Here is a 23,470-nt window from a genome sequence, read left to right as displayed (position 1 = left end):
AATGTTGGGAGTGCCTCTTGCTGTCCCTTGCCTTGTGCTTGTAGAGGCAGAAATAGGGCCATGCTCATCTACTCCATTGCTTTCATGACACGCCTATTCTTTGAGGTGTCAAAACAGGCTTTAAATTGAACAGTGGTTCAAAAGTTGTTTTGTAGGGAACAGGCAGCAGAAATACTTGTTTTGTCATGTTCTTTTGGTTTGTTGGTGTTGGTTTGGGTTTTTTTTTGTTTTTGAAAAACTGATCAAAATTGAGATCAACTGTGTGTAGTGGGCACTAATCTTGTGGAGTCTGAGTGGTTTATCATTGCAAACCATTTAAGTGTAATAACTAGAAATGTGCAAGTTTATGGAGTTTTAAATTGTGTATGTAAACTAAATAAATGCCTAGTAACTTCTAGTCATTTACTAAACAAAATAATAAAATATGGAAATGAGTTTTTGTTAATAATAATGATGAGCCCTTTTTTCTCTAAATTGTAGTTTTCTCTGTTTAATGTTAGCTGCAATTCTGAAATAGATTAAGCTTGTGTGAATTTGGCTTCCTCATAGTAACTCTGATTCCTCCTATTGTGTACTTTATGACTAGGCCATGTGGAGATGGATTACTGGTGTCCTTGTCCATAGTGTCATGTTTTTACCTCAGATTAACTTTGCTTGCAGTATATATTCATGCTCCAAATGAACATGTGGCAGTAGTTTAAATTTGCCTTTTGATGGATAGAAAACAGTAGTCAGATGATACAGACTTCTCTGATTGGTAGCTGCTAAACAGACATAATTTTTAAAAAATGTAAACATTTAGGATACTGCTCAGAACAACCATTTGCTCTGATTTAAGCGATAAAGAAGAGGGAAGGCGTATGTGTGGTGTTAATGCATGCTAGGGAACTGGTGGGCAAAGAAGAAGTGGTTGTCTGTAGTGAGAAGAATATTTTACGTTTTGTCTTTTTACTTTCCTTTTAAAGTACTCGCACTTTCTCAGTGTCTCTTACTGCTGTTTGTTAAGTTGCAGTTAAAGTTCCATCATGTGTTTGCGTACTTTTTTTTTTTTTTTAGTCTATACTCATTGTTACTTTGCTATAGTTAGAGCTGTAGCTACTGTGGAGCCCAAAAATCTGTACAGTCCAGTTAATGATTCATTTTCTGGAAGGCCAGGGTTATCGTGGTTAAATTACTGGCTCTTTGAGAACACTGTGCCAATTTACATGCTGCTAACAAGCGTTCAAGTGATTCTACTGGGGTTGTGTAGTATACCCTTCCCCATGTCCTCTTCTCCGCCCAGAATGTTCTCTGTCCCCACTCTGGAGATGGAAGCATCTTTCATTTGGACTGCAAAATATATGTTTCATTGCACATTTTTGTAATGAACTGCAGTAAGTATGAAACCAAATTATTGCTTGATTGTGGTAATCGGAGAGAATCTATTTTTTTAGTGATTTAATTTTTTCTATTGTACCCCTTTTTCTGTGTATGTATTATAAATATGTAACAGAAAAAATTACGAAAATATTTAGTCATAGTATCAAGGTACGTTGCTGGAAAAGCAAACTTTTGATTAGTGTAGGCTTGAATATGCCATATTTCTGAAACCTGTATTCAATTCACATGAAAAATCTTTTTCATGTGAAAACATCTGTTTTAATGCTGTATTGTAATGTGCCATTTGTTGTTCACCCAAATACTTCCTATAGCTTCTCTCAAACTTGTACAGTTGCCTATACAAGTACCTTTTTAGAATGCATTTTATTTGGTACCATATATGATCCTTCTGTCATGCAGGCTGCTTAAATACATATACATGCTTTATTTTATAAAATAGAGTGAAAGAACTTGACTGGTAAATGGCAGTTCCCTGATGACTTGAAAAAAGGACATTAAAAGATTGCCTGGAATAGGAGCAGACTGTTACAGTAAGTTGCATCCTGAAGTATGAAGTGGCAGTTCTGTTTGAATAATTTTTCTGTTGGACTGAAGTTTACAATAAAAATAGTTAAGAAATAGAAGAATAGAAAATTACTTGATGTTCACATGTAATATTATATAGATGAAGTAATACTTAATATAATGCTTGTCCAGCAAAAAAAAGGAGCAAAAAAGCAGTTACACAATATTAAACTCTAGTTTGCAAAATGTTTATGGGGATTTCAGTTATGCAGATATTAAACTATGAATTAAGAATAATTGAAAACTTGGGGAAATAGCTATTTGGAAGAGTACACTTAAAAATACAGACTTGCTCTTAGTTGAATTCTATATTAATGTAATGCTTAACTCAACAACCATTAGGGGATGGATTTTGAACACTTGCCAACAATGAAGGACTTTTACTTTACTAGGCATCTGTTGCAGTTTTCCTTACCTTGGCTAGGTCACATGCACTATGTCTTTTTGTACATTTCAGTGAACTAGAAGATGGAGTTTGACTTAATTTAGGAGTGTGTAAGATAGTTTTGTAATACAAACTTTCTTGCATGTAGAAGTAACAGCAACATGGAATACTTGTGAGATTTTTTTAAACTTTTTTTGGTAGCTAGAAAGCCATTAAATAAAAAGTATGATAGCTTGCGTGTAATACACAGCTAAAACCTGAGAACCTTAATGCAGATCTCTCTTGGTCTTCCTGCAAACTAATTTTAGAATCACGCCTTAAAAAGAAAATGTGATGGAAGGAAGGGAGCCTTGCTAGTCTTCTATAGGAGAGCTGATGTTAGGAACTTAAAGGCAGAAGCATTTTATGAAATACAACTGGTTTTAGGAAACACTGGCCTTTTAAGTTTTGGCATAGAACTCTGAGGCAACTAATTTCATGCTGAGTCATGTCAAAAATCTGTGGTGTATGTTGTCAAACTTGCTTCAAAATAAATGATGCATGTTGTAGATATTAATCATGTACAGAAGTGTTCAGTAATGATTCAAATGGTGGGTTTTTTTGAGAGGGTTCGTAGTGTCTTGTGTGTTTGAGTGCGTGGGAAGCTCTTTTTTTATCTGCCCTGGATTGTGTTTATTTTTGTCAATGAAGTCTTGACTCAAATGAGGGAAAGAGGGTCCTGTGAGATTCAGTCTATGGTTAAACACTCTCCAACCCAGATCAGTCAGTGGGGTAAGTTTCTATTTTGGTATGGATTGTTTTATGTCTTTTTTCTCTGTTCTGAATAATTTTGTGAAAGCAGTAAGCCTAGGCTAGAAATAGATCTTGTTGTGTTTTCATGTTTTTTTATCTATGACTTGATACTGTTTTTTTTTCTTCTTGCACACAACCTAAACCAAGTGCTAATATTTCAACAGATAACAGAATGACAAACACTGCACACTGGTATGCCTGTGAAGAGGCACTGCCAAAGTTAATTGTCTAGTGCAAAAGCTGGGAGTTCTGGCTGATCAAAGCAGGTAGGTGTGAAGGTGCTTGCATGGAAAGAAGATGCAGGGGCAACTCAATGCAAACAGTTTTGCTTAAGTAGAGACAAATGATACATTTCAAATGGCCTATACCTTAGTTGACTTACATACATTTTTTTTTTTTATAATAAAACTTGTGGTGGTCTTATACCAAGTTGTCTTTGAGAGAATTACACAATTTTAGTTTGATACTAAAATACAGGTGAATTCGAGGCACTAGTCCAATAAAGTAAGTCAGCAAATCTTCAGAAAATTAGCTTATTAAAGACAACATGTTTTGTGTGATGTAGCAGTACAAGATAATCCAGAATGCATTTTTCATGTACTGTTAACACCTACTAGGTAAAAGTAAAAGTAACTCCAAGCTAAAACATAACTGACTGCATATGAGACTCTCTTAATATTGAACTGAAGAGTTGGACTATATCACAGAAGTGTCATGGTGTGCTTGCGCATCATTTGCAAGTCATGACTCTGAATTGGCTTCTGTCTCCACTGTTGCCAGCTTGTTAGACAAAAATAAGCCTTAGTTAACATCACACGTTTGTTAGTGCTGGAGAGTAACACAGCTTACAATAGCATTTGACATCACTTTGTATCTCAGCAGTAACAGTTACTAGAAAACTCCGTCCAGTTTTGGCTGTAGAGTTCTTATTGTTGAAAATGAGGAAAGGATAAAGCCTGTTGGTCAGATTGCATGCTGCATTTGTAAGCTCTAGAGTCAGGATGTTCTTTTTAACGTAAAAAGGTAAAAAATGTAGAAATTAGTATTAGATGTGGAAGGCAACATGTAGAAAGTACTCCACTCTGAAATACATGTTTTGAGTACTTTCCAAAGTAGAACTTCTTAACTAGTGACTGTAAAAAAACAACTAATTTGTTTAGCTTTTGTTTTCCAGTGGAATCCATGTTGCCCTTATTAACATTAATCTGTTAAATATATATATTTGAGTAAATATTGCATGAAAGGGATACTTTTGTTGTATTTGTATTCTCCAGATATTCTAGACACCAGAGGAAAGTTATGATCAAGGGTCAGAACCTACAGAGAAAAGCCTTGAGCCATTCTCACCTGAAAATTCAGTTTCCACCTCACCCCCCACCCCCACCCCCACCCCAGAAAAAAAAAAAAAAATCACAGGCATCCAGTTTGGTGTGGCTGTATGAACAGTAACGGAATCACTCCTCTTAACATTGCTTATGTGTAGTATTTCAGCCTCCAGGTTCTGCAGATAGACTGGCTGAAAGTCCCCGACCAGAGAACTATAGGAATTATGTGAAGTTTAAGAACTCAGTAAGAAAAATGGTGCTTTAAAGAAAGAATTGTCTAAGAAATTTATCTAAGCTAGTTGCATGTAAATGGAATTGAATTAAATAAAGCCATGTATTAAGAGCTAAAAAGGAAAGTGCAAAGACACTGTTCATATTAAGAAACTACACATTTTATCGAATTTCTTCAAATAAGTTCAAGATACACATAAATACAGTAACCTTTGTTGCTATAGTTGGCTTTCTTAAGGAGGAAAAAGGTGAACAACCTGGCATCATATGTAGTCTTAAAAACACTGATTTTTATTTTTAAATCTGCTCATGCCCTCTGCCCAGAAGCATAGAATTTCCCTAAGGCTGAATAAAGGTCTGTCTTCATGACAGAAATATAATAGTGCCAGTAAAGTCTGTTAACCTAATTTGAAATGTGATTTAGTTAAGCCAAAAAAAGGTTTGCTCTCAACTGTACTTGGCATACAAAGCTGACAAGAAACAAAAAGCATGCTAATAGACATTTAAAAATATTCTTGCAATGTAAACAGTTTGAAAAATGAAAAAGTAATCTGGCAATAGGAGGGGTCTTTCAGGGGTTGGTGCCTACACCAGTCTTGAGTAGGTCTTACACAATGCCTTGTCTGGTAATTCGGACATTGCTGTGGCCCCGTCTTTCTAGTAGGCCTTTAAAGAAGTTGAGCAGAAAATGTTTCTGGAGAGAGACCAAATGCTTTAAAACAAAGTCTGAAAATCAGAAAGTCAAGATACCTACATTCTATTTGTCTGCAAGTTTAGCTTTTAATGATGGGTTGCATAACAATCTTTTAAAAATCAACACTTTGATCAATAGTTTTGCTGCCTTTTCTCCATCTTGGAACTTGATGACGTTATCTGGTATAGCTGTTGTAATGCTCAATGACTTCTTCCCTTCTCTCCCATCAAGTCCTTTCCCCTTCCCCTCAAAAAAAAAAACAACAAAGCCAGGAAGTTTTGGGAAACTTGTTTTTTTTCATAATGTCAGAAGCTTGGAATTTAAATAGCCTTACATCATTCTTGTTGATATTTCAATATGCATGCCATGTTGGTGCTGGTTTCCAGCAGAAAGATGTTTTACTAAAATTTCTTGTTCTTGTAATGTTTATTTTGAATAACAGTTCCACGGGATGCTGGTGCATAGATCCTGCCGTGGGTTTGCAGCCTGCACATACTTCTAGAGGTATGACTAATGGCAGGAGGGCCACAGCTACTTAACCCAGAACAAGTTTCATTTTAGGAATTGCAAATACTCCATATGGCTAGTTGCACTTTAAATCTAAAATAATTGCATGATGCTTTAAAATTCCAGTTTGAGGGTTCAGAAATAGTTGACCTAGTTGCAGGTACCTTGAATCTGGTCTAACAGTTTGTGTTTTGTTTCCATGTTCTTTCACTTGGATCCTATAGTTGGAGTTGCAGTATTAGGATGAAAAAAAAAGTGTTGTTGCTTATATTGAATACCACTTACCAAATGCATAGATTCAGTTTTTTGATTATTTTGCAGATGCTATTCTGTAGAATTTACTCACGGTTGTTTAAACTTTTCTTTACTGGATATTGAGCTTCTACTTGCTGCTGCAGAAAAATGGTGATTGCTCTTCACTAGTTCCTCAATTGATGAGTGGTTGTGAAACCTGCTATGTAGAGGAGGAAGGTGGAAGAAAGCGCTAAAGGGAGTTTTCCTCCCAGAATATCTTATCAACAGTCAGGTCACTATGGAAAGACATTGCAGAGGTTCCTTTCTTTGCCCAAAGGAGAGAAGAATATTGTTTATAGGATTCCATACAGTCTTCTGTATACTCACAAACAGATCTACCAGTGCCTTTCTTGACTTCGTCTATACCTGAAGATCATCAGCATGTGGTGTTCTCGTGTCATCCCAGCCATAATTTCATTCTGCTCCTTCTTCCTGCTCCAGCTAGAAGGATTCCATCTTGGCCTGCACTTGAGGTAAATCAGCAGACTCTATGGTACAGTGACTGAGAAAAGCTACTGTATATTCAGTGCCTTAAGCTGGCTTAACATCCCATCTCAGCAGCATGAATCGCTTCTGATGATTGATGCGAAGCAACAAAAAAACCCTCTCCCAGAATTCCCATAAGAAGGATTCAGGTACTTTAGGATGGTCTATTCTAGATCTATTTTCTGTTCTAAATCTTTGGAAGAGCAAAGGAGTATTTATTAGCATTTCTCGTCTAAAAATGTAGAGATCCAGTTGTTTGTGGATCTGTATATATATCTGTATATAGGAATCAATCGGGCTAGTATTTCTGATAGCTAGAACACAAACATTACCAACCTTATTTATTTAGAGTTTGAGAGAAGTTTGTTCGAAGTGGTATGCAAGTATGTATGAAAGGATAAATATTAGAAGCAAAGTGTTCTCCCTTCCTCGGAAAAGGAGAGATACTGTGACCTTGAAGTAAGGAAAGGAATTTAAAAACAAGTTATTCCTAACAACTTGTTTAAGATTGATCTTCCAGAAACTGTTTTGTTGTTTAGCTATTTCCATGAGAAAACAATAGTGGGCAAAGTCCTGATAAATGCTTTTTTTTCTTAAATTTTATGTTGGATCTTTTGTCTCTTGTACTGAACTGCTACATGAATAGAATAAGGCCAAGTAATCTTCTCTTCTACACCCCTAAAACTTCAGTAGGTGATTTCATACTGTGCAGCATACTGAAGGTGATGTGGACTCTTTTCAGTGAATAGGTTCCTTCCGTGGTGAAGAGGATTTCTCAAAGGCAGCCTTATCTTGATATTACAGAGGTACTAGGCAGATTCCTGTTTGAAAGGAAGCTACAATAACCTGGGTCATGCTGCTTCACCTGGGTTGATTTGCTCTTGATACTTTCTACTGCTTTGAGCTGGAAAAGAATGTTGACTTCAGAAGTGTTAGTAGTGTTTGTAGGCTTCAACGCATCACCTGAAATTAAGCCTCTAATGCTGTATATTGCATTGAACTTATGAATTGTAAGCAACAAGTATTAGCAGCTTGAATAGTTCCAGAGATTCAAAGTCTTGCAAGTTACCTGGTAAAAAAGAACCTTCTGTTTGCAAGGGAATCTTAAGAAGAAATATGCTTTTAATTTTACTGTTTGTTTATGATAGTTTTTTAGCCAGCAAGTACAGAGGAGTAGAAATTTGCATTGAACTTTTTCTCTTTTATCTTGTATCCTCTGCCTTACTGGAAGAGGAGAATATAAACATAATCCTGGAGATATCTGTTGGCCAAGTATGTTTGTGTGCGTTGGTCAGTTATTCTTTCCAAACAGACAGACTTTTTCACCAAAAAATGCATATGGGGTGGAAAGACTGAACCTGGCTCTCTAGTATTTGGAAGTTGATCTGAAATAATCAAAAAGGCAATGTTCTGTCAAATTGAAAGGTTTAGTAACACATCTTGGTCTTTTGTTGAAAAGTCATGAAATTCCACTAAAAGACTACTAATCCTGTTATTTCTGTGAAATAGTCTTGCTATTCAGAGTGAAGCCTTTTACCTTAGATTGATATAGCATCACCATATTCGGTGTCCTCAGAGGAATCATGCAGCAGAGTATCCTTCTGCATGCCTAAGCAGTTTCTCTGGAAGAAACTTGCTGATTGGTTTAATTACTGTACGATATCAGGTTCTGTCCTTGATGGCTTTATCTGTCACCAGTCTCAAAAAAAAAAAAAAGAGGAAATTTTCCTGTCTGCTCTAACTGTAAAAATTAAAGATGCTTTTTAAGAAATACATTATTGCTGTGATTTTAATGAGAAGACCTAGCTTTTCCCCCTACTTCTTTTCTGTTATTTGGAGCACAATGAAGGAACATTTCTTTGAGGAGAGGAGAGCTTAAAACTGAAGGACATGTGAAGTATGTAACCATATAAAGCTGTTTTGTTTAGGTATGCACTCTAAAGGAGAACATGAAGAAACACCACCAAAATTGCCCCCAAATGAATTAAGAGTAATTTGCACCAAACATAATGAGTAGCACAGCTTCTTGGTTATCTACTGGATCATACTCTACCTGGTGTCTTGAGAGCAATGAAAAGCACTGCAGGTAAAATGATAGTGCCTCATCTGAGGTGCGCGGCTCAACAGCTACCCTATGTGCAAATGCTGGGTGCTGTTGCTGTTATGCAAAAGGTATTGCAATACATAATAACCGGTAAATGCGTACGTGAGTGGCTATGCCTATACTTGCGTTTTAAGTCCAGAGACTTCTAGATCTGTTTTGTTGCATGTTGGCTCCATGCTACTAATAAAATTTCACAGAAGTCTGTCAGCAGAAGAAAATCTGAGTTCTCGTATGCATTATCTTTGCTTGTTGTGTAATGACACTTGACTCTAGGACATCTAGGTTTTCAGGAAAAATGAGGAATATTCTAGAAACCCTGAAACCGATCCAGGAACTTGGGTTGGTTCTTAGCTTCCACAGCATCCATAACATGCCTAGGTTGTCAGAGATTGTCACAAAAGCATTAAAATGCTATCAGTGTTTGATCTGATTTTGCAAACAGAGTAGAAGACTTGAGGCTGGAGTAAGGCCTTGCAGAGGAGTTGGGGATGGGGTTAGGAAGTCATTGGTGAGGGAAACAGTCTGGTAAGTATGGTTGTTTCTTCTTAAAGAGATTAAGGGGAGATGTTCGCTGCATTGCGATAGATGCCATTTCTCATTCACTTGAGAGAAAGTGAACAGAAGAGAGATTTGGCTTTTTTTCCCAAGAAATGAGCGCTTAAATTTTATTTTTTTTTGTTTCCCCCACCTACATCTACTTGTAACAAACTGAGAGAACTTTCTGGACAAAACATCTTATGATTGATCTCATCTATTGGTAGATGTCTTAAGTCTTGAAAGTTCACAGCTCAACACTTTGGGGTTTTTTTTTGGCATCAGAGCATGTGAAAACTGCATGTCTAGTACTCATCTCTTGTCATCCTCCCCTATTGCAGTGACTATGTGTATGTCTCTGTGTGGCAGAAAATGAGGGAATGCAGACCATTATTCAAGAAGTTACCAACTAGCACTTTTCCTTCCCCTCCAGTCTTTCTGCCTCCCTATCCTGGAAGTATGGAGTCCCTGCCTCAGCCTACGGCTTCATTCTTTTTCCAGCTGCCCACAAAGGTAAAGAACCAGTGTGAGTTTGAAGAAAGAATCCGCTCAGAGGACTGAGTCTCAAGCAAAAGCTCCAGGTTGCAGACTCAGAAAGAAACAAAGAAACTTCCTTTGGGGAAGGATCTGCTTCCAGGATTTGCTCGCCTCTTTTTCCTTGGGCAAACAGAGTTCTTGAAGCAAACAACAGGGTTGCAGGTAGGTAGGGCCCCTTTGAACTGCCATCCGCTCAGGTGTGAAGGATGGACTTTATGATGTTTCTCTATGCTTTTTTTTTTGTTGATGTTGTCCTCCACTCCTCTAGGCTGGCTGAGAGAGGGAAAGAGTGTGAGCAGTTTAAAGAAAAAAAAAAAGTGGGGGAGAGAGAGAGAGAGGAGAAAAAATATCTTGGAAAGTTTTTATGCCTCTGTGTAAGCTTCCTTTCCATGGGTCATATTTGTACTTCAGTTCTTTGAAGCACTAATGACATTCTTGGTCTGACCCTTTTCTAGACAGGAAGCTAAGAGCAGAAACTGGTGGCTGGGGTCAAGGTAAGGCCAGTGATCTGTATATGGCCCATAGCCGCACAATTTTCATCTCCTCCCTGTCTCTTTACACCAGTGCTAGGTGTGAATGTGCAGTAAGGTGGAGGCCACCAAATGTGTTTGAAATCTGACTTGATTCCCAGCACTGAAAAAATTCCCCAGTTCTAAATGTGTAAATAGATTCTTCTTTCAGAGGAGCCTGTGGCTGCTGGGTTTAAGTCCTGTTTCTTTGTCCATATGAAGGGAGTAGACTGGAACATCCTGATTAAGGGGATGTGCTGCTAACCCACATGATCAGCAATCCCTCAGGCTCAGAGAAGGGGAATCAGTAGAATCAGCTCAGGTAAATTCTGCCTTTCTCACTTCGTGCTGTGCAGAGCAACAGCCTCTTCCTTGCAAGCATCGATAGCCCACAGTCAGACCTTTCTTTTTCCAGCTGTGTCATTGCTGGCACAGGAAGTTTATTCTAAATTTCCTTCTGACTTTTAGCAAAAGGAATCACTTGAAAACTGGCAATGAAATTCTAAGGAGATTTTACCAGTTCCTCTTTCATGCTGAGTTGGTCATTTGGAACTATGTTACATACATTATTACTTTTGGTGCATCTTGTGACTCTTCTCTCCTTCTTCATTCCCTCCAAATTGCTTCAGGACACCTTCTAACCTTTATACTGCATCACAAGCCTTCAGCAGAAGATCTTGAGAGCCATTTATGTTGCTGGAAGATGACTGGGTTTGGATCTTGGCCTTCCTTAAGCAGGATCTCCTGACAAAAATGGGATTGGGAAAGAAATGACTCCTTTTTCCATCACACAGAGCTACCCTAGAAATGGAGGCCTAGGCAGAAAATTACTTCTAATGCATAATTCTTAAGGAAATTTGTTTGGTCTCCCACGGTCCTTTTGTTACAATGTCATAAAGATGACTTTTATAAAACCTAAACCTGGCATCTTCCTATCTGAAGATCAAGTTAAATCCAAAGTTTACAAGTTAAAAGTTTACAAGTCTCATGTGATCAGATCTTGCTGTCCCCTGCATAGGAGATGCCACATGAAGCTGTGAAACAGGGTTCTGCTGTGGTTCAGACTGTTACATTTGTGAAGATTTGTCCACTTATAGTCCATTTAAATGATTAGCAATAATACTAATGAAGCTTCTTGTGCAAATGGTATTTAATTAGGCTTCTACCTCTCCAAGTTTACTTAAAAATAAATTTGAGCCAGAAATGTCACAATGGGCAATATGATGGGAAGTACAGCATTTTTTCAGGTTTCCTGTGGTTTTCTGTTGAAAAGGTACATTGGAAGTGAAAAAACTTAGTTTTTTGATATTTTTTTTAAGAGTGAAATGTTACTTGTTAGAAAGCAGAAAGCTTTTAATTGTTTTCCCCCTAAGGGATTCTATAGTCAAACTTAATTAAATGTCTTGTGAGATCTCAAATAAAAACCTTATGTTTGGCAGTAGTAGTAAACAACACACACATATCTGTGTACTTTTGTTCTTTTTGTTATAGGAAATCAGTTTTGAAGAATAGGGCTGACTTTTAATGTTCAGGTTAGGAACGGGGAAAGCTTTGTTCTGAAGCTGACCAAGAAGGGGTGGCAGGAGGGTGAACCGGACCCTCTGGCAGTAGGTAGAGAGCACTTTTCCTGTTTTCTGCTTCTGGCAGTTGGAGTAAACTAATCAGATGCTTGTGCTTGAATCCAATTAATGTCTTAAATCAGTTACCACAAAACATTGTTTTTTAACTAATGCCTAGATCTTTCATTAAGTTCACCTGCATATTTAAATTGTTGAACAGTCTTAACTTAGCCCTCAGGCTACTGCTTCATGGCAGTTGGGCCTTCTTTACTATGCTGGAATGCATTGTAGTCTTAGTACATTCTAAAAATAATTGTTCAGATGGTGCTGTTCAAGTACATACTTATGTAGTGAGCCATTTTCACTGGACTTTCTGAAATCTGGCTCTGCTGGATGGCTTTTTAATATCTTTTTTTGCTGTGAGTATCAAAACTACTTTGTCTTGCTGCTTCTGTGGTTGAGTAAAATGCTAAATTTATAACCTGGTATTTCTAGAAAACTGATAGTTGGATGTGTGTGTTAAACTATGCAACAACAGTAACACTTGTGAACTTTGAAGTTTAAAGAGAAATCAATTTAATTCGATTTAATGTAACAAATACTTTTTTAATATGTGGAAATGTGTATGTGATGACCTTAAAATTGAGTGGTTGTTATAAGTATAGGCATGAATTGTGTGCTGAACAGGAGTCATCTAGAAGTTAAAAGCTGAAGATCTGTGAGTCTCAGAAAGAAATACTAACATCTGTGGCTAGAGATCTGTGCCAGCAGTGCTTTTAGTTGAAAATGCCTGTTTTTCTGACTTGTAGTCCTTTTAAAGTTTGATACCTTTTGTACCTTCCTTAATAGGTATACTTGCCTTAGCCATAGTTTTTGGTCATTTTGTTCTGTAGTATGTTAAATTTAAAACTATCAAATACTTACGAATGCTAAATGCTTATAATAAAACAACAGGGGCACTGAGAACTGTTTCTAATGTTATTGTCTCAGTTGCTAAAATTAGTTCACTCCCCTGTCCCCCCATATTTATGATTGGAGAAAAAAAAAACCCAACTACCCAAAACACAAACCAAAATATTTGTTGCTATTCTGCAGTCAGATACTCCTTGTCTTATCAGCATTGTGTTAGCATATTACTATCATGCTCTGAGTTTTGCAACTTGGAATCCTGGGTTCTTGATATATCTTTAGAGGAATAACTCCTGCCTTTGTGTTATTAAATAATAAAGATGTCTAAAACCATTTTCTTCTTGTTTATATTGTACCTAACATAACTGTGTTGAGTATTGGACTCCTCTGACTCCAGAATGCCAGGAAACATGGAAAAACACTGTATGATTTTAGAGGTTTTTAATCTGCAGTACTAACTGCTGTGAATAGACTTGTAGTGTTCCTATTTTTGCTGGTTTTATTCCCTTTTAAGATTCCGTGAGCATTTGAGCTACCTGACTCACTTCATGTAATCCTTTACATCTTCTTGACCAGATGCCAGGGCCTCCTAACTGTTACTTAGCTGGTCAATAAAATCCTGGCTGTTGACATCTCCTTTTTTCCTGTCCCAGAATATCTATATTGTTTAACCTGAAAGATTTGCTTTATGCTTTCCACCTTCTGTCCATCCTCTGTGGCTTACGTTGCAACTCCTTCTTTATTATGGGATGTTTTGAGAGTGAGGAAGTATTCTGTAAAGATCAGGAAACTTTGGGGGAAATCTTGTTAATGTTGCTACTTTACCAGAGCTAAACCTGTCATTTGCGTGAGAGATACTTTGTCGGTTTAGAGTAGTTTGAGGGAGGTGTGTCAAAAAATGTGTTCCTTTTGTAAATCAGAAAATTACGCTGACTTTATAAATGAGAAAAGGAGAATAAAGAGTGTAGGTTCTGGGGTGTTTGTAATTCCCTTGCTTTACAGTCAGGGAGATGGGTAACAAAACCAGCAGTTTTCTGTGAACTTCTGAAAGCCAGACTGGTTCCATCAGCAGTGGTGTGCTAGATGTTGGAATTCATCTCTCCAGTAGTCCTATTTGCAGCGCATTGGAATTTGAGCAGGTAGCAGTGACAGAAACCCCTTTTCAGCTTTTTTTTTATTGAGGAAATTAGATTGATACCTTGGTTTGCCAGACATCTCTTACTGATCCCTGAAAGAATGAATGTGATTTAGGGGTTAGTTCAGAAAATTGTTTTTAATTGAAGGCTGGAAAAAGGCATTCTCTGAAAGCAATGGTAACAGATGGTCGAACCCTTCCAGTTTTGTTTCTTGCATTGACTTTATAAAGAATTGGTGGCTGCAGAGCTCTAAGCCATGTCCATAATTTGGTATCAGCAACATGAGGTGAGTTGGTGGGTTGTTCCGGGAATTGTTGTGTTTTGCCACTTAAGCTGGATTGTTTAAATGGCATGGAAGGCATGACTAATTATTTTTAAAAAATGGTTTTGAAAACCATATTAAGTTTGTTTCTCTTACTGATGACAGTGGTGCTTCCCTGATAACTTAATTTTTTTTAAGAATATAAAATCACTATTCTAATAAACTGTCTTACATTGTTTAATTTCCTTGATCTACTCTCATACATAAGTGGCTGTCCTTTTTTCTCTCCCTGGTAAAAACTGATGTTTCTTGATTTATTTTTTTTTTCCTGAGTTCTGATCCAGCAGAGGTCAGGAAAATGTGTAGGTTTTAGGCTTGTCTTACAGAACAGGAAATGAAGAAATTTATCTTGCACAAATGGGTATCGCTTTCATGGGGACAAAATAATTTTATTTATCCTGATGGATGGTTGTAAGAGATTGCACAGAGAGGCATGTGGCTCGGGGTGGCTTTCTTCTCGGTAACTGCTTTGACAATTTCTACCTTACCAGTATCTGATCTCATCTTGCCAAATTCAGATAAAGATAGCATCTGTAAAGTAAACAGCGTTTGAGCAAACAGCAAAACTTTTATGATTATAAATAGATTTTATGTGATCATAATTGCCTTTTGAAGATTGAAATGTGATTTAGATAATTTCTGCGAAGTTTAGCTTTGTACTGACTTAAACTGAGGTTTATTCATTGGATGGAATTACCTCATTTAAAGTCCACATTAAAATTGTGATAATATTAGTGCAGAAAGGTTGCCAGCAAATGTAGACTGCTATTCAGGAAAGGCACTGTTTAGAAATTAATTTCACTTCAAGTGATCTTTAGAATTATTGGCATGGCACATAGGGAAATAAACTCTCTCTTTTTGGTTTTAGCTTTTTTGGTGAAAGATGGAAAGACCTGTCAAACAGTGCTATAGAGAAGCTGTAGGTTAAATGGTAGATCAGCATCATTTATTAGTAAAAATATGATGGAATTTCCTGTAGCTTTTGTACTTTTTCTGTGCGTTACCTTGATTAAAATTGGTTTAACTGGGTAGGCAGCATGAGCTTGCAGACTGTTTGCTTCTTGTTGGTAGGATACCTTTGTTAAAAACAAGGTAGAATAAACACACTGTTCTGTACTTACTGTGTGGGGCTACAGGAAGAATGGAAAGACTGTTTGGACACGTAATTTTGCAGAAATTAGTGACAAATAGTAGATTCTTACCAGGTTTTCCAAAGTTTGGTTCTCTATGGCTAAGGGAAGGCTTAAGGCATAAAATCAGGGAAGCTTGGCTCCTTAAGGTAGATATTTAATTCTGTTCTCATTCATTATGTTGTCCCACAGTTGTATATACTGGCATTTACCAGTGAGGCGGGGTATTGTGGAAGGCTAGGAAATACTGTTTAATGTGGAGTGTAAGTGAAGTAGCATGTGAATGTGAAACATGATTCTCTGAGAAATGGTGGAAATTACCTTGAAAACAAATAAGCCGTGACCTGGGAAAGCATCCTTATGTGTTCAAGTGTTTCAGGGGTGCTTTCACACACCTGTTGCTGACATATGTTTAGTACTTTTCAGAATACTAAAATTTGAAGTACTTTGCAAAATGTCTTCCTGATCTCTGGTAGTACTTTACATTAGATGAGGAACCATGAAATAATAATTTGCAAAATATTTTCGTTTGTGTATAAATGATAGAGAGATGAAATCAGACTGAAGCAAGTAGGAGTAAATGAAGAACAGCTGACTTCAGTGCAGTTACTGGGTACAGGCAGGATGTTTCTGGGTGACTTCAGGACTACAGAGAAATTGAGGCCGAGTTGGTTACTGGAGCATTGCAGGAATTAGAATAACAAGCAGCTAGCTAAAGTAGAAACTCCTTTAACAGGCAGTAGGCTTGACAGAAAATCGCTTGCTGCAGCTAAGCTTCCCCCCTGCCCCTGCAATGACACTAGTAACGTCTCTATTCCTATAGATTTGTAGGTTGTGGGGTTAGGTGCTCTGGTGTCTAATAAAGTATAAGCACTGATTTGAGGCTTTATTATGCCTTGGACACTAGTTACTTTTATCACCACATGGTGTCTAAACCAGTTGAGTTAATGCTGCAGCTTTTTTTTAAAGGGGAAAGTAGAGGCAAGTTAGAAGGGCTCCTAGACTTGTCAGTTTATTTTTATGGAACTCTTAAGAGCTTGTTTATCTTTGGAAGCTGTAACCCTCTCTTGGATCTGTTTGAAATTAGAAATAGGTTAAAAAAAATGTTAGGGACATTCACAGAAAGAGCTTATCCTTTCCTAATCAATTAAGAGTAGTTGTAAAAATGAATGTGCTATAACAGACCTAGCTTTTCCTGTCTTAATCTCTTCTCAGCTTTACCTCTGTAGTGTCCTAGAACACAACTAATGTTTTTCATACCTTACTTAATTGATCTCTGAACTTTTTCAAATGGTATTTACAAAGCCCCTGATGAAATTATTTTCTTTCGAGTATTTCAGGGAAGAATAATACTTTCTTTTGTTATGTATTATGTTCAAGAGTCTTCCAAGAAGTAATTTCTTTATTGACACTTTTGTTCCCTTTATACTTGTATGGGTGATATCTTTTAAGTGTCTGTTCCCTTGTATTACTGCTAAACTTCATAGAAATTTTTTTTTTTGTTATTCTTCCCTGTACTTGCATCTGCTTTGGAGAGTGTTCCCATCAATCCCTGTTGAGAGAGTACACTAACCAGGTCTCTGTATTACTTCCTTTAACTAGCTCAGAACTGGGTTTTTTCTTAATAAAGCAGTTTAGCAAATGAGAAAGATGAACAATAATATTACATTTATTAAAAAATAAATGTTTAAGAAAAATGTTTAAGAATTTTTGTCCTCATATCAGTCCTCGCATTGTTCTCCAGAAATACCATATTACTTGGAAGACTCAAACGTATCTCCTCAGCTAGCAGTCAAACCAGTGCTTCCAGTGTGGCAGCGCTTCAGCTGCAGGGCATTTTGCTTGTCTCTCCAGGTAATCTTAACACCCAAATTCCTGCTTGTAGTTGAAGTTAAGTTATTGTTTCAGGTTAATTTTCTGCTTCCTTCAAAGACACGTAAAATTTGTGATCTTGGTGGCAGTATAATGGTGATACATGGGCTCCTTGCTCATTCCTTACAACTTTGCAAGTTAAACATTTTTGTAAAGGCTTCAAAGCCATGTATGAATGCATGAGATAAATCTAGATCTTCACTTGCCTTTACTCTTAAGCAGTGGATGGTTTATATTGCCACATTTTGTCACTCTGAGCTACCATCTGTTTTGTGGCCCTCTTGGAGCACCTACTGTTTCAAAATCTGTCTTGCTCTATGATGCAGTGTACTTTGTAAAGAAACTCTCCTTTCTGCCTTTATGTAAATAGTGACTTACATGCAAGGTGTTATGTCTTGACTAGCTGTTTCATATTTGTTTCTTTGCACAGAGTGCAGAATTACGTATTGGAGCTATTTGAGAACTGCATTGTGTAAGGCCTTGGTTCAGTGAATAGTCTCATCGGTTTGATTGACATGTGATCATGTGATATTGGGACACTCCTTGAGACATTTATGTGGACTGCACTGGAGCAACTTATGTAGTGACTGGCTTTCTGCAAGGAAGGTGTTCTTGTTGGCTGAAGGAACTTTTTCTCTATTCTAGCTAAAAGCAAGTGCAATAAAACTGCCGGAGTCCCACTTTTTTTTTTTCTCCTTGTTCGCTCCTGTGTTTCCTCTTTAATTTCTGGCACAATGAAGAGAGTTTATTTACTTGGCAAACTACTCCCACCCATCAGAGAATCCTTCCAGGTTAGATAAACCTGGAAGATTAATTGATTTCAGTATGGTCCATACACTAGTAGTGATACTTAAAGCCTTGACCTGTATCAAAATACAAGAATTTACAGTTTAATCTAGAATTATAATGACTGTAATGTGATATGAATGCTGTTTGTACCTTCCCCCTCAAATCTAAACTTCGGTTTACTTCGTATAAAATTTCAGTATGTCACTTTTCCCCCCTTTTTCTCTGTACACCAAGAAGAAGACTTTGCTTGTTAAATAAGACCCATGGATGGTATTTCAGTACAAACATTAATTTGGTTTATAAGGCAAGGGTTTTTATTTATACCCCAAATGAACTTGAATTTTCTCATTTGCACCCAAAGTTGAAAACTGTTTCCTCAAAATTCCAACTTAAGCATAGGCTGTCATACAAAGTATTTTGTTAAGACAAAAGTCCTGCTAAAGTGGGGTTTTGAGACCTGTAGTGTAAAGTACAATATAATGTGATAGTGTTTCTTTTTAACATGACACAAAAATAATGTTCAGACAGGGGATTCTACTCTCTGTTATGTCCCTCCTGTTCCCCCCCTGTAGCTTGAGGGTTTTTAAAAAGGAATGATTCATACTTGAGAGTGGTGTGAGACTTTGCTAATGAAGACTTGTTTTTAATAAGCTCTCTGCATTTATTGCCTAGTTACTGACTTACTTAGCACACTGACTTGATTTTTTTGACTGGGTTTGTAGTATTGTCTTCCTCCTGTAAAGGTGGTAGAAAGATTTTTTTTTTTTTTAGTTAAACATTTAAAAGTTTATATGAGTTTTTTTCCCCTTCTACTGTGCTGTTAGTGACAGCTTCAGCTGTGAGTTTGTGTTAGCTTTTTGCTAAATTAGAGCATTCTTAGAGGTAAGGGAACTGAATATATGTTCTTAGTGTTTTATATAAAATTTCATGCTTTTGTGTGTAGAAGAAATCAAAAAGTATTTTTCCAGCCGATGAGTATTATCTGTGTGTGGGTGTACATACACAAATATGTATGTATTGGGTTACACAGGGATCTCTAGTTGAGTAACACTATATTGTGTATTGGTTTTACACTGAAGAAGAGTTTTGGAGATGGTACTGTGTATATATGTGTGAAGTTTATATTGAAGGGTGAAATAAGTGGTAAATTTCTGATGTCTTAAAGTTATTTAAAGATTTGCTCTGTAGCACTAGGTGCTTATGCTGACCTTTAAAGTGAAAGCTCTGACTAAAGCAAGGAATGTGATTGCCTGCAGAAAGCAAGACTAAGATAAGGAGTTCTACCAGGATCCCAGGGGAAGCCATTCCTCTGGTTATAAGGAGGTCAGGTTAAGGATGCAGATGACTCTTTTTAAAGTGAGAACGTTCAGTGAGAGAGGATGCTGTTTTCTACAGATTCAGAACCATTACCTTTGGTATCTTTTTAAGAGCTCAGGAAGTTAAAAGCATGAATTTGTATCAGCTCCAAAGTCCTGCAGCCTGTAAGAGCATGTTGGAATCTTAGGTAGATTTTATGTGCAAGTGAAATGATATGTCTGTATCTGTCTATATATAAATATATAGACATATCTATATATCCGTTTCTATAAATACATATAACGTGTTGGTGCAGAATATCACTTGTAAGCAGGTTTGTCTGGGGCCGCAGAACTTTTAATTTCTTCCCTTTGACTTTAAAGTCCATCAAACCCACCATCTAATCATTAAATAAGGGTTTTACAGTAACTTTTCCCCCAGCCCTTCAAAACAATATTATTATACTACATTTATCTAGTTATTGATAATTCTGCACTGATGTGTAATTGAACGGTTTTGTCCCCACCAGGAGCAGTGATCAGTCATTGCAGTGGTGGTGCTCCTCTGTCACTTGATAGGGCTGTAGGAAGCTTTTTCTGCCATCTGTTACTCCTGTGTGCTGCTTTTTTGACTTGACCTGAATGCTCTTGCCCTGTAAGGGCAGTGAGGTTTAAATGCTGAGCACAGACTGATTAACGAGGCATTAAGTCAGTTAATTCTTTCATTTTTAAATAAAGTATTAACATGGTTTTGGTGACGGCCGATTTGCATTTTAAGTAAAGGAGATGGCTTATGTAAGCAGGATGTTTTTTTAAACAGTTTGCAGTGTTTGGTAGGTTTAGTTGTCGATCTTAAATTGTAAAGTTTAAAGAACTTAAGTTGCTGAATCTGTTCGCTTGAGGTTGTTATTGCAAAGGCCAGATAGGTTAACTTGTTTAAAGATGAAGGCTGTAAATGAATATGAAGAGTATGCAAGCCATGTTCAGAACAAGTTTGTAAACTTTGTGTTTTCTTTAGAAGTGATTTTCTTGTTACAAAACAATGCTGGATTTACTTACCGACAGGTGGCTTTGCCAATGCTGTGACTTGGTACCTGAGTGTTAGCTCAGTGATTCTTACAATAAAGTGGGCTAGGGCTTGAGGAAGGTGGGAATCGTGTCCTCTAGAAATGTCACGTTATTTCATTACCTCCAACTTAATTTTTCAGCACTTTCTAAATTTCAGATATGGTGGACTGGAGTATTTCTCAGTCACCACCATAGCAGTATGTAAGACCAAGGCCAAAGGGAAAAAAATCACTGAAATCCTTTGCTTTAGAAGTGGATTTGAATGCTGAAGTGGCTCTTCTACTTCTGTGTTGTATTGACAAGAGCATCAACATAGGATTTCTATTTTGAAGAGATGCTTTTGAGTCCTGAGGCCATCCATAAAAAGATTTTTCATGAAATCCTTTCATGTAAGAACTCAAGAGGATTCATTAATACTGCTTTAATTTCCCATTTGTGGGGTATGGCATTAACAGAGGACCTGTTACTGCAGTGCGGCCTTCCTGGAGAGGTGGCTGCTGAATTTTCATAGATATGTTGTGGTCCTTAGGGATAGACAGGTACTATCTAACACTATTATCAGTTTGTGGTATCATACCTTTTAGGAATCTTTGTCTTTGATTTATGCTGTTGAGAGTTGATGTGCCCTTGAAGGGCATGTCGGTATTTCTGGTAGATGTTGTATTTGCCTTGCGAATTACAGAGGACCTTCTGACTCTAAATATGTGCTTGTTTGACATCACTGTTGCTTGGATGACAATGCATAGGGTGGTGCTTTTTGTGCACATGCTATATTAAGCAGTCCACTTGAGAGGGTCTGTTTTAACATACCACCTGGAGATCTGGAGGCTCCTTTCCTCTCTTCCTGGGGCACATTAACAACTTTTGAGTTATACTAAAGCTATTTCTTACGGCATGTCAGAGTAAGTGGTGTAGTTTGGGGCATGTGTAGGGAGAAGCAAGACACAGGCTTCCAGGAGAGGCTGTTCCTGGGAACACTTAAGAATTGTGTAGGACTTGTACAGTAAACACAAGTACTCCAGGTTTATCTTGGCACCCTATCCAGCTGTGTATCTTTTGTGTGAAAGGCCATTATTCATGTTCCCAGAGGCCAGAGTGAGATAGAGAAGTTTATTGCTTGCAGATGGTGCTTCACGTGCAGAAGTATGTGCTTTCTGCTTGTACAGATTCATGACTTAACATCATACATAGCTTGGCTGTAGCTTCTATTGTGCTAACACAAATCTGAGGCTGGAGTCCTTGTTTTCTACTGGTCCTTTTTTGAGAGCTTACTTTGATATTAGGTAGACCAAATAAAAGTCGTTTTTAGCAGATTAGTTGTCACAATAAAGGAACCACAATTTACCGAAGTAATTCAGTCCTGCCTTTTGAAATAGGACTGAAAGAGTAAGTGAGAATAGAAAGTGGTCTTTGCTGAGCCATGAAAACCTCATTTTCCTTCTATCATACATACACTTTGAACTAAATACTGCACTTGTGATTTTACATGGAAGGAGAATCTGCACAAAGAGTAGTTAAAATAATGTTGATGTAACTACAACAGATATTTGGTGATATTAAGTTAGTAGTTTCTTCTAACTTGAGTGCTGTAACAGTTTGACTAGAGATTTTTAAATTTCTCTGATCAACAATGAAATGGATAAATTTTCAATTTGTTCTGTAGTACTTCCTTCTGAGAATTATAGGCCATGTGTAACATGTATCTAAAGATAACAGCTTGAAAGACCTCTTTTTATGCCTCTGTGGTGTTACCACTGTGATATCCAAGTTCTAGCATAATCAGATATGCCAGGACTTAGCATTAGATTTGGTTCAACTTGTTATTTTGGTAACGGAATTAAACCAGTACAAACTTAACACCATTGCATTGTAATACTAAAATTATCCCGCTATATCAGTGAGTAGTTCTTCATTGACACTGATGGTGTTGTGCTACATTTCCTTTCTCTTTGTTATATTGAAAAATAATGTGGGTTTATGATAATTTTTAAAACCTATGACTGCTGATCTGAGTGAGCATAAGTAATGTGTTTAAAAGGATCTGTCTGCTTGTACAGTTTTCTCCTGTATCCCCCCACTCTCCCTGGAAAAATTCAGAGATGTAGTCTCCAGAATGCCTTACACTTTAACATGAAAACAGAGTTGATGTGTAGTCCATTATCCACAGAGACTTCAGGTCTGTATGATGCTAGGTCCTGTCATTGTATATGTACTAAATGTGTATTGTTTCATAAAACTATTTAACCTGAGGAAGTGATTAAGTTAGTACTTCTACTGGGAACACTACTAATGCAGTGCAAGTTAAGTAGACGTTGTAGGGCTGAAGAAGTTGGGGGTTGTGGCTTTTCTCCTCAGCCTTACTTGTCTACTTCTAATTCTTGCTGTTCGGTGTATACTTGAAAATTTTAAGAGCATCACCTTGGAAAGTGTATTTTTTTTTTCCCTTTTAAAAAGGGTAGCAATATTCTGTTTTGGCTACCCCCTTCCACTTGTAAGTTATGATGTCCTTCTTGCCAATTATTCCTCCCTCTACCATAGCTGTTGTAGAATTGGCTTTACAAGCAAACTGAAGCTTTCTCTCTCATGTTCAATACAGAAAAGATAACACTCTGTCTGAGAAACTTTACAAATTGTGCCAACAGGTCGTTGTTTGTGCAAAAGCGGCTTAAATCCCTTGTATATCCTCTTGTGTGTGATTTTTTTTTTTGCACTTATGACCATGTTGAAGTGTAGGTTGCTAACAGCAGTGCCACAGCTTTCCTGATAATAGCACAGGTGAGAAATCAATAATGATGAGGGAATGATCAAACCAAAAAATAAGGTGATTTATGTTGGGAATATCTGGTATAACCTAAGCACATAGGTTGCCATAGATTTTTGTGAAGCTGCATGATTAGGAAACCTGCCTAACTAATATTTGGGTTAGTGTCTAGCTAGTAGAGCATTCAATTTTAGACACTTGGTAATCGGAATTGTTGTAGTCTCACTCCAAATTCCTATCATTCATCTGTCTATTTTAAACGTGTCTCTTGTGGAGTAGTTCTAAAA

The 23,470-nt window shown here is 37.2% G+C and overlaps 1 protein-coding gene across 8 annotated transcripts in view; it reads left to right on the top strand.

Annotated features, from left to right (window-relative positions):
• Window positions 1–23,470, top strand: part of TSC22D1 (TSC22 domain family member 1) — a 95,856-nt gene that overhangs the window by 29,453 nt on the left and 42,933 nt on the right. Inside the window, exons 2-5 of one of the 8 annotated variants that reach the window (XR_008746803.1) lie at window positions 1,820–1,910; window positions 3,286–3,387; window positions 5,814–6,645; window positions 8,587–9,715. The exons of 1 other annotated variant lie outside the window; for it this stretch is intronic. The gene's annotated coding sequence lies outside the window, so the exon portion shown is untranslated. 6 more of the 8 variants (XR_008746801.1, XR_008746802.1, XR_008746800.1 and 3 more) reach the window with 6 other exon arrangements.

This window comes from Falco peregrinus, chromosome 4, assembly GCF_023634155.1.
Source record: "Falco peregrinus isolate bFalPer1 chromosome 4, bFalPer1.pri, whole genome shotgun sequence".
NCBI lineage: Eukaryota > Metazoa > Chordata > Aves > Falconiformes > Falconidae > Falco > Falco peregrinus.
Note: the sequence above shows the minus strand (reverse complement) of the source record. Positions and strands in the feature narration are given on the sequence as shown.